The 12087-nt window shown below is 41.7% G+C and overlaps 1 pseudogene; it reads right to left on the bottom strand.

Annotated features, from left to right (window-relative positions):
• Window positions 1-10284: 10284 nt before the first annotated feature.
• LOC112179465 lies at window positions 10285-11853 on the bottom strand (annotated as a pseudogene).
• Between the last annotated feature and the right edge of the window lie 234 nt (window positions 11854-12087).

Here is a 12087-nt window from a genome sequence, read left to right as displayed (position 1 = left end):
ATCTCTATGGGGATCTATATTCAAAGATATATATGAAAAGTGCCTGATGGCCTTACATTACCCAAGTCAAGTGACTCTAAACCACAGAGTGCGTTTGCAATTAAGTTGAAACGCTCACTTTACGGATTGAAACAATCCCGACGGATATGGTATACCCGTCTAAGTGTCTACTTGATTGGGAAGGGATATAAGAACGAAGAAGTATGCCCCTGCGTATTCATAAAGAAAACAAGTTCCGGATTTGCAATTGTAGCTGTATATGTCGATGATATGAACATAATAGGTACTCTTGATGAAATAAGAGAAACCGCGAGCTACTTGAAATCCGAATTTGAGATGAAGGATCTTGGGAAAACTCAATTCTATCTAGGCCTTGAACTAGAACACCGAGTTTGTGGAATACTAATCCAGCAATCTGCGTATGTCCAAAAGTCAGGTAATTCAACATGGACAAAGCGCATCCTGCTAGCACTCCCATGATCGGTCGAAGATTGGATGCAAAGAAAGATCCATTTCGTCCAAAGGAAGATGATGAAGAGGTGTTGGGAGCTAAAATTCCCTATCTAAGTGCAATAGGCGCATTATTGTACTTAGCCCAATGTACTCGACCAGACATTGCATTCTCAGTGAACTTGTTAGCTAGATTTAGCTCAGTGCCAACGCAACGTCACTGGAATGGTATTAAGAACATTTTCGATACCTAAAAGGAACCATTGACTTGGGACTGTTATTTCCCTACAGAGAGACAGGAGGGACCGCAGATGGAACTGCAATCCCTAAAGGAAATGTTGATGGCGAAAGCGCCACTCACTACACCGAAACCCCAAATAACATTTTGGTTGGTTTTGCTGATACTGGGTACCTCTCTGACCCACATAAAGATCGTTCCCAAACTAGTTATGTATTTACCATTGGGAACACGACGATATCTTAGAGATCAACCAAGCAAACTCTTGTGGCTACCTCCTCGAACCACTTAGAGATCATTGCTCCACATGGGGCGGTTCGTGAGTGTATATGGTTAAGAGCTATCATCACACATATTCGAGGGACTAGTGGTTTGAGTTCTACCACTGAAGAGCCTACTTGCATTTATGAACACAATGCAGCTTGCATGGAACAGATGAAGCTAGGTTATATTAAGGGTGATAACACAAAACACATATCGCCAAAGTTGTTCTACAATCAGCAATAACAGGCTCTCCTCAAGATTCAAGAAAGGTCTGAGGAGAATGTGGCAGATTTGTTCACCAAATTATTGCCCAAGGCCACATTTGAGAAACATGTGAAAAACATAGGAATGCGAAGTCTTTCCAAACTCCCTTGATTAATGCAAGTATCAGGAGGAGGTGTAGACATCAGGGGGAGTCTAACACACACATGTCAGCCTCAAATGTAGAAGGTGCGTTGTGCTCTTTTCCTTCAACCAAGGTGTATTTTTTGTCCCACAGGGTTTTTATTGTTACTTGGCAAGGATTTTAGTGAGGCAACAACTCATGCACCATTTCGTCTTTGACTTGGCACAAGGGGGAGTGTTAAAGGAAAAACATATTGTGTGCCTTCGTCAAAGTGATTGACGGAGAGGGAATCAAGCAATTAGCAATTACCATCAATCAGCATGGATTACGGACCAATCAGTAGTTAATGTCATCATTGTAATTGTTCTTTCCGTTGTAATCATCTCCCTATATAAATGGGCTATGAAATGAAATGAGTAGACCAATTCCAATCCATTTTTACTTTTACATATATATATATATATATATTTTTAAAAGGACCAGTTTTTCAAAAATGAGAACTGTGATATGCGATAAACATATGCTCGAATACAGACAATAGAGATTAAAATCTTTAACCCATCATCTACTAAATATCATTAAAGAAAAATGAACAAAAGAAAATGGGGATAAAACTAGCAAATAAGAATCTAAATGATAATGAGGATAAAACTAACAAATAATGATTTTAAGAAGGGCAATTTAGTCATATAATGTGTACTTACATAAGCATTTGTGAAACAAACACAGCCTAAGGGAAGAGAGGGTTTTGAGCTCTCCGCAAGATTTAAAGCCGATGACCCCATGTGTGTTTGTGTTACAGTAAAGGAAAAATCTTCAACCGTTGCTATTTTTTCTTTTTCTTTTCAGTTTTTTTTAAATTGTATTTCATAGTATTCCGAAGGAAAATTCAAATTCCCTAATATTGGCGTCATTGTTGTATTGGGTTGCCTTTCCTTTAAGCTATAAGAGTGGAAAATGTGGGCCAGCCATATTGCTAAAGGAGACTGTTGGTCGAAACTTAAAGAGTATATTAATGTATAGATACATTAACCTGTTTGTATTAATCTGGGCAAGTTGCTCTCATTAATATATTTCCCTATTTGATTAAAAAAATGTAGACTAACTTTCTATAATAGTACATCAGCTTCGTACAGTTGTAGATTAGCTCAAGAGGCTAAGTTAGTATATATCAACCAAGTTTCTTCAATGTCTAGTTACATAAACATATTGTACGTAGACGAATTCTATTGTAGTAACTTTCATTTGGTGTATAGTATGAAGTAAACACAACTCTGTTTATGAATTCTATTAGTCTATTCGGTGTACATTTTTCGAGTTCATGTTATCCATCTAGAAATTCCTCCTATCTAAATGAATGCTGTACTGGTTTTTTTTTAAACAAAAGTCTAGGCTGAAGAAGAGATTGCACTTTTTTTTCTGATGAACCTTGCCGAGATGAGAAAAATTTATTAAAAAAATAAGAGAATTACATCAAGACGGGGGGACAAAACCCTCACCCCGCAAAAAGAGCAACAAAAAAGAACTAACAGAACAAAATGTTGTGCATCTTCAGAGAGTATCAATTTAGTTTAATTTGTTTGTGTAGTCCGTGAGACGCCATGGGTGCTTAATTAATTTGAAACAAATGCTGTGCCGATGATTCTTTGTTGCTATATATAGGAAACGGGAAACAGAAGGTAGACACGATTGTTGGGTATCCTGTCTTTTGTGCATCTCGGAAGGTGTTATTCGAAGGGTGTTCTGGATGGTGCTGGTATTGTACCTGCGGTAACAACTCATTTTGTACGAGTGGAAGGTCAGCAACGACCTCAGACAACTATTTTGATAAAATTTGCTGAAGATGTGACTGTACATTTTTTTTCTGAATTAGTATTTCATAACAAACAATGGAGACGTTTCAACTGCATATATGGGCGCCATTTGATGGGAGTGGACGTGCCAAATTACCAATTGTGCTTGCATTGACCCTGTGCATTTGAAAGTCCATCAATTTTCACTCCCCAAATATATTAAGCACAATGCTAGAGGTCATCAAGAGCTCACTGAAGTTACGAGCATCGACACCGGCTTGTCATTGTTCTTGTTGAGATCCAAAATCAAAATCCACCCGTATGTGGAAAACTTACCTGAAATCAAAAGGTGCGAGAACTGACCTCAACAATCAACGGCCTGGGCTTTGATGATTATGTTGAAGGAGATTTGAGGGTTTTGGCTGGTACATAGAGATCGTCTAAACATAAAACCGCTGTAAAATTCTTTCCTTGCTTACATTGTATGATTATAAACAGCAAGGAATAGCTAATAGTGAGGTAAAGGGCTAAAGAAAAGAGAGTTGGTGCTTATAGATGCCCTCACTTGACATCTTTTAACTATTCTGCCCTTCTTTTTTGTATTTTCATTTACATTTTCTCTATTTTATTTGTTTTTGGTACTAAGAGTCTTGCTTTATTCAAACTTGGAATCTCTTCCAGCAAAATGAAGATTAAAAATAAAATTATCCCAGAGTCTATGTTTTTTGATCGGAATGAATTGACCATATCATGTAGGTGTTTTGTTTCCTTCTTGAAAGAGAAAACAAAATTTGATTATTGATTTCTTTGCAATGGAAAGCAGTTGACTATATATCCAACATAAACAGTTCAATATATTATTATATTACGCTTATTAATGTCTTAATGATTTCTAAATAAGATGAAAATTTGTAAATTTGATCTACGTCTAAATCTAAAGCTTTGAGCAGTTAGATCACTAAAAAGGAATTGGAAAAAGGAATTCCCATATATAGATGCCTTGAATTATTTAAAGAAAAAAAAATCCTTTAGTGAAAGGTACCTTGCATTCTTCGTAAGTTAGAGATATCTTGAAGAGATAGTCCCTTCCCTCTCGCTTTTCTCTCTAGCGTGGTGGGTTAGGGTTTCCTCTGTGTACATCTGTGCCAAAGGTGACTGTTGTCTTCTACGTTGATTCCTGTTACAACTTATGTTCTTTCTGTTCGATTGGTTCTGCAAGTGGCTCGTTTGGGTTAGTTCTCTCTTGGTAAGAATGGAGGATGAGTTGGGAGATCTGGTACGTAGGCTAGATCTGTCAGAAGAGGAGGCACAGGTGATTGTTTTACTGGAGGATTCGTCGAGTTGGAAACCCAGGAAGTTCCTTCTGGTAGGGCAGTTGTTGACGAACAAGCCGTATCATAAGGATTTGTTGATTGGAACAATGAGGGCTCTTTGGACTCCCAAGAAGAGCAGAGGGGAACGGCCTCGGGTCTCGGCTAGTGTTCTGGAGGGTTCGGATCGGATTGTCTTTTCTTTCACACATGAATACGATAAGAATAGGGTGCTGAGGGGATGTCCGTGGCATTTTGATCATGCCCTGTTTGCAATATCGGCGACTGATGGTAGGGAAGATCTCCGTCGTGTGTCTCTACAATGGCAGTTATTCTGGGTGAGGGCCTGGGGCATCCCTCCAATTTACATGGAGGAAGAGACGGGGAGGCGTATTGGGGACTTTGTGGGAAGATTTGTCCGTATGGAGGAGCTGGAGGATGGGGTTTTCCTGGGCACGACGTTGAAGGTTAGGGTTCTGCTGGACACTGATAAACCTCTTAGGCGGGTTGCGACAATCACACTTCCAGGGCAGCGGAAGGCCTCTTGTTTTGAGTTGGATTTCCTGAAACTTCCTACATTCTGTTTTTATTGTGGGCTGTTACATCATGATTCAAATCGGTGCGAATTTCATCGCTCGGGGAGGATCAAAGAGAAGCAGTTTGATGCCCTCCTTTGTGCTGAAAAGAAGGATCGCTAGTTACTGGAAAAAGAGAGTAAGGAAAGAGAGGAGGCTGTGGAGCGTTTGGTACCAGATGGTCGCCGCTTTGGCTTTCTGAAAACAAGGAGGACTGGCTGGTCAATAAGGGCACCAAATTTTTCGATTTCTGGTATGAGCAGAATGAGGACGGAATGGGAGGAGGAGAATGGGCTGGAAGGAGATCAAGTTGATATGGAGGTGGAGGGTGAGGTCAGTGCTAGAGAGGCGGAGCGCCGCGGTGGCCCCAAACGGCGGCGGCAGATGCTGATGGAGGTGGTTGCTCCGGATTCAGAAACGCAAAACTTACGGGATGTGGAGATTAATTACTCCCCGGATTTGGTGCAGTCCTTGATAGTTGGTGATCCTAGTTTGGAAAGGAATACGAGGAGATTGGAGTCATCGGTGGAGGGGTCACTGGCGGATTCTATGGTGTTAGACAGTAGTGCATTTTTCCCACCGCAACAGACTCATACTCTTAATCCTCAAGAGTTAATCATTAATAGTAATGACGTGGCAATAGCAGGAGGGATTCAATTAAGTGGGCATGCGCCCATATCTGGGGGTACAGGGGATGCTGTGGCTAATGACATGGACCAGACTATTCGAAAGGGTGAACTGGGTGCTCAGACTCTGGGTCTTGCAGATGTTAATGCGGAGAAGGGTCGTATCGAGGCCGAATCGGCCCCAACTGTGTCCCAACCTAATGCCAACAAGAACGGAGGGGGTACGAAGGGTTTCCTACTAGGAGGTGGTAAGAAGAAAGAAATGAAGTTGCCTACATACCCTAATGCGAGTCGTGGACGTACTCAGAATCATCCTTCCATGATGGGCCCGGATTTGGTCCATCACAAGTCATGAATGTTTTATGTTGGAACTCCCAGGGGATTGGGAACCCCTGGACAGTGCAAGGGCTCAAAGGGATTATTTCCCTCAACGTTCCCAGCATTGTTTTTCTATCGGAGACGAGGTGTATAGAGGAGGAGATGAAGAGTGTGCGTGAGCAGCTGGGTTGGCGAAATGCTATTTCTGTTAACTGGAAGTTTGTAAAGAAAAGAAGAGGTAAGGGGGTGAGTCGTTCATGAGGTTTATGTCTGCTTTGGAATGACGATGTCAAGGTGGCTTTACAATCTTTTTTGGAGAGCCATATAGATGTTGTTATCGGAGAGGTGGGTGATCCTAAGTCGTGGAGGTTTACGGGAATTTATGGCCAGCCAAGAGCAGAGAACTGTCATATTGTACATGGAATCTGTTGCGAACATTGAGCCTTCAAGGAAATCTTCCGTGGGTGGTTGGAGGAGACTACATTGAAATTTTTGTGAGCACAGATAAGTTGGGTGGCTTGGTTCGGAATGCCAGGTAGATGTATGCTATACTTGAGGCTCTAACTCTTTGTGAACTGGTGGATTTTGGGTTTGTGGGGCCAAAGTTCACTTGGCGAGGGACAAGGGGTGGAGAGGAGGTGCGGGTTAGGCTGGATAGGTTTATGGGTACTGCAAATTGGCGTGACTGGTTCCAGGGTCTAGAGTCCGGCATCTGGATCCATGCAAGTCTGATCACCTCCCTATCATGTTGGAGATTAGGGAACAAAAGAAGAGAAAGAAGAGACGTAAAAGGCGCTTCAAGTTTCAGGAGTGTTGGTTATTGGATAAGCAGTGTATGGAGGTGGTTCGAACTAGTTGGGAGAGTGTTTCTAGGGTGGGCCCTTTTCAAGTTTTGTGGAATAGACTACGTACAACTCGAGATGCTTTAGAAGTTTGGAGTCGTGAAAACTTTGGATCTATCCGGAGGGACATTGAAAAGACTTGGGTGCAGCTTGCGGTTTTCTATGGTACCACACTCTCTGCAAACTTAACTGCAGAGAGACAGGCCCTGGAGTTGGAACTGAATGAACTTTTGCAGAAGGAGCAGGTCTTGCGTCAGCGGGCGAAGGCATTCTGGTTAAAGGATGGGGACCTTAATACCAGATTTTTTCACCAACGTGTTAAGAATCGTAGGAAGAAGAATACCATTACTAGGCTTTTTGATAGGGATGGAAAGTGGTGTTCCAATTGTGCTGGACTACTTTGGGGACCTATTTTCCTCGGTCAGGCTTGGGAATTTCCAGAACATTCTAGAAACAGTGAGTGGGGGGGGGGGGGGGGGGGGGGGGGGGGGGGTCTATGGATGATAATAATAAGCTGGCTGGTGTGGTGTGATTGAGAAGGACGAGGTTTTCCGGGCAATTAAGGCTATGCATCCTGCCAAATCCCCTAGGCCAGACGGGTTTCGCCTAGTTTCTATCAATTTTTTTGGGAGTTGGTCGGAGATGATGTGGTCGGGGCAGTTCATGAATTCCTTGAATCGGATGTGTGTTTAAGAGAGGTGAATAGGACTTTTGTGGCATTGATTCTGAAGGTGGAGGTCCCTGTTCATATGACTCAGCTCCGTCCAATAAGTCTTTGCAATGTGATCTATAAAATTGGGTCCAAGGTTCTAGCTAATTGCTTGAAGCCAATGCTTGATTCACTTATTTCACCGTTCCAAAGTGCATTTGTCCCGGATCGGCTTATTTTGGATAACTCTTTGATGGCATTTGAGATTTCACATTGCTTGAAAAACAGACGAAGTGGAAAGAAGGGTTATTGTGCTTTGAAACTGGACATGAGCAAGGCGTACGATAGAGTGGAATGGGTGTTTCTTGAGGCGGTCATGCGGAGAATGGGTTTTGGAGAGGAGTGGATTAGATGGATCATGCGTTGCGTTACTACGGTCTCTTATTCGTTTATCGTTAACGGAGAACCAAGAGGGTGGTTGATTCCAACTCGGGGATTGAGGCAGGGTGATTCAATCTCACCGTATTTATTCTTACTATGCTCCGAAGTGCTTTCCAGGTGTATCTTGCAGGCAGAAAGACTAGGTGATGTGGATGGGGTTCGGATTTGCTTGGGGGCACCTAGCATCAGTCATTTGTTTTTTGCCGATGACTCTTTTATTTTTTCAAAGCAGAGAAGGCAGAGTGTGAGGTTTTGAGGAATATCTTGCTGGCATACGAAAGCTCGTCCGATCAACAGGTAAATTTCCAGAAAAGCCGTATCTCATTTAGTAAAAATGTGGATATGGAGTTACAGGAGGCGATTGCTGATTACTTTGGTGTTGAGAGAGTGGAGAAGCATGACAAGTATCTTGGCCTTCCTACTGAGATAAGCTACTCCAAAACGGAAGCTTTTAGTTTCTTAATTGATAAAGTCAGAACACGAACCCAGGGTTGGAGTGAGAAGACTCTTAGTGGTGCGGGGAAGCAGATTATGATCAAAGCTGTGGCTCAGGCTATTCCCTCCTATGTGATGAATTGTTTCGCAGTGCCTAAACATATATGCAGTGAGATACACAGGTTGATGGCTAGATTTTGGTGGGGTGAGGGGAGGGGCGGAAAATTCACTGGGTGGCTTGGGAGAAGATGTGTTGTCTGACGAATGAGGGTGGTCTGGGCTTTAGAGATATGCATGTCTTCAACCTAGCCCTTCTAGCTAAGCAAGGGTGGAGAATTGTACAACATCTGGATTCGATCATTGCTCGACTGTTGAAAGCAAAATACTTCCCTCGATGTTCTTTTATGGAGGCTGAACTAAAGGGCGGCGAATCGTATACATGGCATAGCATTTTGTCTGGTAGGGAGGTTCTCAAATTGGGGCTTCGATACCAGGTCGGTGATGGGAAGAGTATCTCGGTGTGGAACGATCCGTGGATGCCGCTTCCTAGTTGGTTCAAGCCTTATTCACCAATTATAGAAGGGACAGAAGATTTGAAAGTGGGGGATCTGATTGATGAGGAGGCTAAGGAGTGGGTCGTTGAATTCATGGAGGAGTTGTTTACTCCAGGTGAGGTGGAGTTGATGGCGTCTGTTCCACTTAGTGTTCGAGGTGCAACTGACAGGTTAGTATGGCATCATGACAGAAAGGGCATGTTTAGTGTGAAAAGTGGATATCACGTAGCAAATTCTACATCGAATTGCATGGGAAGGGGTTCAACGTCATCAGGGGATAGTGGTGGTGTCAACATGAAGTATTGGGCCATGATATGGAAAGCTAGAGTTCCACCAAAGGTGAAAATTCATGTTTGGAGACTTCTAAAGGGTATCTTGCCAACTAAGGTGAGCCTCCAGCGTAAACATGTCACCTTGCTAGATCTCCGTTATGTTTTCTGCTTGGACGAAACGGAAACAGGTACTCATCTTTTTAAGTCTTGTCCTGCTTTGTCTTGTTTTTGGTTGTTTGGACCTCTGGAAATCCATGCTAAGGAGCACCCAGCCAAGGATGAGATTGCATGGGTTATGGATATGTTGGATGTATTGCATGCGGACCACCGTGACCGGTTTTTGGTGTGCCTTTGGGCCATCTGGGCCGAGCGGAACAATGTAGTTTGGAAGAATGTCTCCTTCTAACCGATGAATTTGATTTGGTGGTCAACCCGTGTCTTAGAGGAGTTTTAGAAATATCACCCGAAGGCGGTAAAAAAGTAGAAGAGGCCGCCGTCTAAGTGGCAGAATCCTCCTAGAGGTAGGCTGAAAATAAATGTTGATGGTGCTTTCAGAGTTGATAGTGGATGTGTAGGCATTGGAGTAGTGGTCAGAAATGATTTTGGTACCGGTATTGTTGCACTTGCTAGACCTTTTGTACATGCACACTCGGTTCTTAATATGGAAGGGGAGGCGTGTAGAGTTGGTCTACTTCTTGGGATTCACCAAGGTTGGGATGACATTGATGTTGAAAGCGACTCTGCCATTCTGATTGCTGCTCTACGGAGTGAGGAGAAGAATTTCTCAGAGGTAAGTCGGGTTCTTGATGATTGTAGAGATTATCTTGATTATCTTGAGAACGGGCTAGATCATTAACGGATCAGATCGACCTAAATGTGTATTTGATCCGTTAAATAAACAGATTAACGAATTCGGATCATTAACGGATCAACGGATCCATCCAATAGCTACGCATCTGGAGCAGGTTAGGATCAAAATTCGGTCTATTTACAGGTCTACTGGTAAATGGCCGGGTAGCTGAGATTGAGTCTGATCTATATTTCTTTACAGAAGAAGAAAAAAATATATATCAATGCGAGCTTACTGGATCCATGAGAACGATAAACTTGATCAACATTAATTTGCAGCTGGTTTCCACTTAGTAATTAAATAGTACTCACCAAAGGAGTATATTGATAAAACTATATGTATTGAAAATGAAATCCATCATAGAGAAACAGAAGCAATGTTATTTATAAATAACACAATGCATGCACGCACTCATATATATGCTTATATCAGAATATATCTAAGCAACTAGGTTTCCCTTGAATCATTTCACTTTTGCTTCGAACCTTCCCTCCTGCTCCATGCTATTGGCTTTGTTTGATAAAGCTTTTCGATTCTTCTGAAGGTCAGTCGGGAGCTTAACATCAGTTGCCAAACCAACAATTTCAAGAAACCTTATTAGATACCAAGTAATATCAATTTGCCACCACTCAAAACCTTGTCGAGCTGAGTACTCAAAAGCATGGTGGTTATTGTGCCAACCTTCTCCATGAGCTAGCAATCCAAATAACCTGAACAGCATTATTTATTAAAATTCATTATATTAATCACCGAAAAATATATACATGAACGATGTCCATAGTGAAACTACAATATGTAATACTATTAGTTACCAGTTGTTTTTGGACAAATCACCAGTATCCCATACTTGGTTTCCCCATATGTGGCAAATAGAATTTATCGAAAAAGTTACATGGAGAAAAAATACCGTTCTCACAGCCTACAAAAAATAAAAAATATATAAACAAATAAGTAATAGTTAACTATTGGTTTATTCAAAAAAAAAAAAAAACTATTGGTTAAATAGAAAGAACAACCCATTTAGAAATTAGATAAGGTAAGAGATTCTATTACCAGTGCCCAAACTAAATAGGGCATTCCTCCTATGCGATAAAGTACAACCCCACAAGCAATACAGTGATAAGGGTACGTGTAGTGAAGAAACTTATAGTAGCTTTGTTTTTTCAAATCTCCAACATTGTATAGTCGTCCATCGTACTGCACAATTTAAGTTAATGAATATTAATTACTTGTTAATTCAACCAAAAAAAAAAAAAACTCAACTCTTATTTGTACTGAAACAATGAGTGAGGAGATCGAACATGATAGTTATACGTACACTTCCAAAACGTTTACGAAAATCAAAGATCCAACCAATGTGACTAAACCAAAACCCTTAAGAGGGGTATGAGGGTCGCTCGGGGTGTCCGTAAACTGGTGGTGACTCCTGTGCGAGCTAACCCATTCAAGAGGACTACCCTATAAAACCGAAAACTAACTCCATAACTTTATAAATCACAGAAAAAGATTCAGCTTTTCCGATGTCAAATACGTAATAATTAAACCAAAAAATGAAATTTAGCGTATGGATTAACCTGAAGTGAATGAACGGCACAATAGGCGAAGAAGTATTCGAGCCATTTGGGAAGCTTGAAGCTTTTGTGGGCGAGATTTCTATGGAAGGATAGAGTTATGCCCACACCGGTGACATAGTAGAGTGCTACTGCCAACCAAAATGCAGACCAGGTGAAGTAAAATGGCGCCAGAAGAGCAAGGAGATGTACAGCAGTAAGGGTGAAAACACTAGCTATGTCAACGCCGTTCCATTGCCTCCCCAGAAAATATACCGGCTTCTGCACCACCCAAAGTAGCCTTGCCATCTTCGTCAAGCTAAGCTTATATTAAGCTATGTTTCTCTCTCTTCTGTAGTTCTGTACTAAAAATATGTGTGCGCGCACATATATATAGACACACAATATAACGAATGAAGGTGGAAGCTTGTTACGGGAGCTGCTAGTCAGATTAAAACGAGTTGATTGGGCTATTAATTGTTCATAGCCCAATAAAACGAGTTGATATTAATTGTTCATATTGATTGGGCTGCATTTACTTTTCCGTGGTCGATGTCAAGTGCGTTCTTTGACC

The sequence above is a fragment of the Rosa chinensis genome, chromosome 7 (genome assembly GCF_002994745.2).
Source record: "Rosa chinensis cultivar Old Blush chromosome 7, RchiOBHm-V2, whole genome shotgun sequence".
NCBI classification, from domain to species: Eukaryota; Viridiplantae; Streptophyta; class Magnoliopsida; order Rosales; family Rosaceae; genus Rosa; species Rosa chinensis.
The sequence above is the reverse complement of the archived record's forward strand: the minus strand, read 5'-3'. Positions and strand labels throughout refer to the sequence as shown.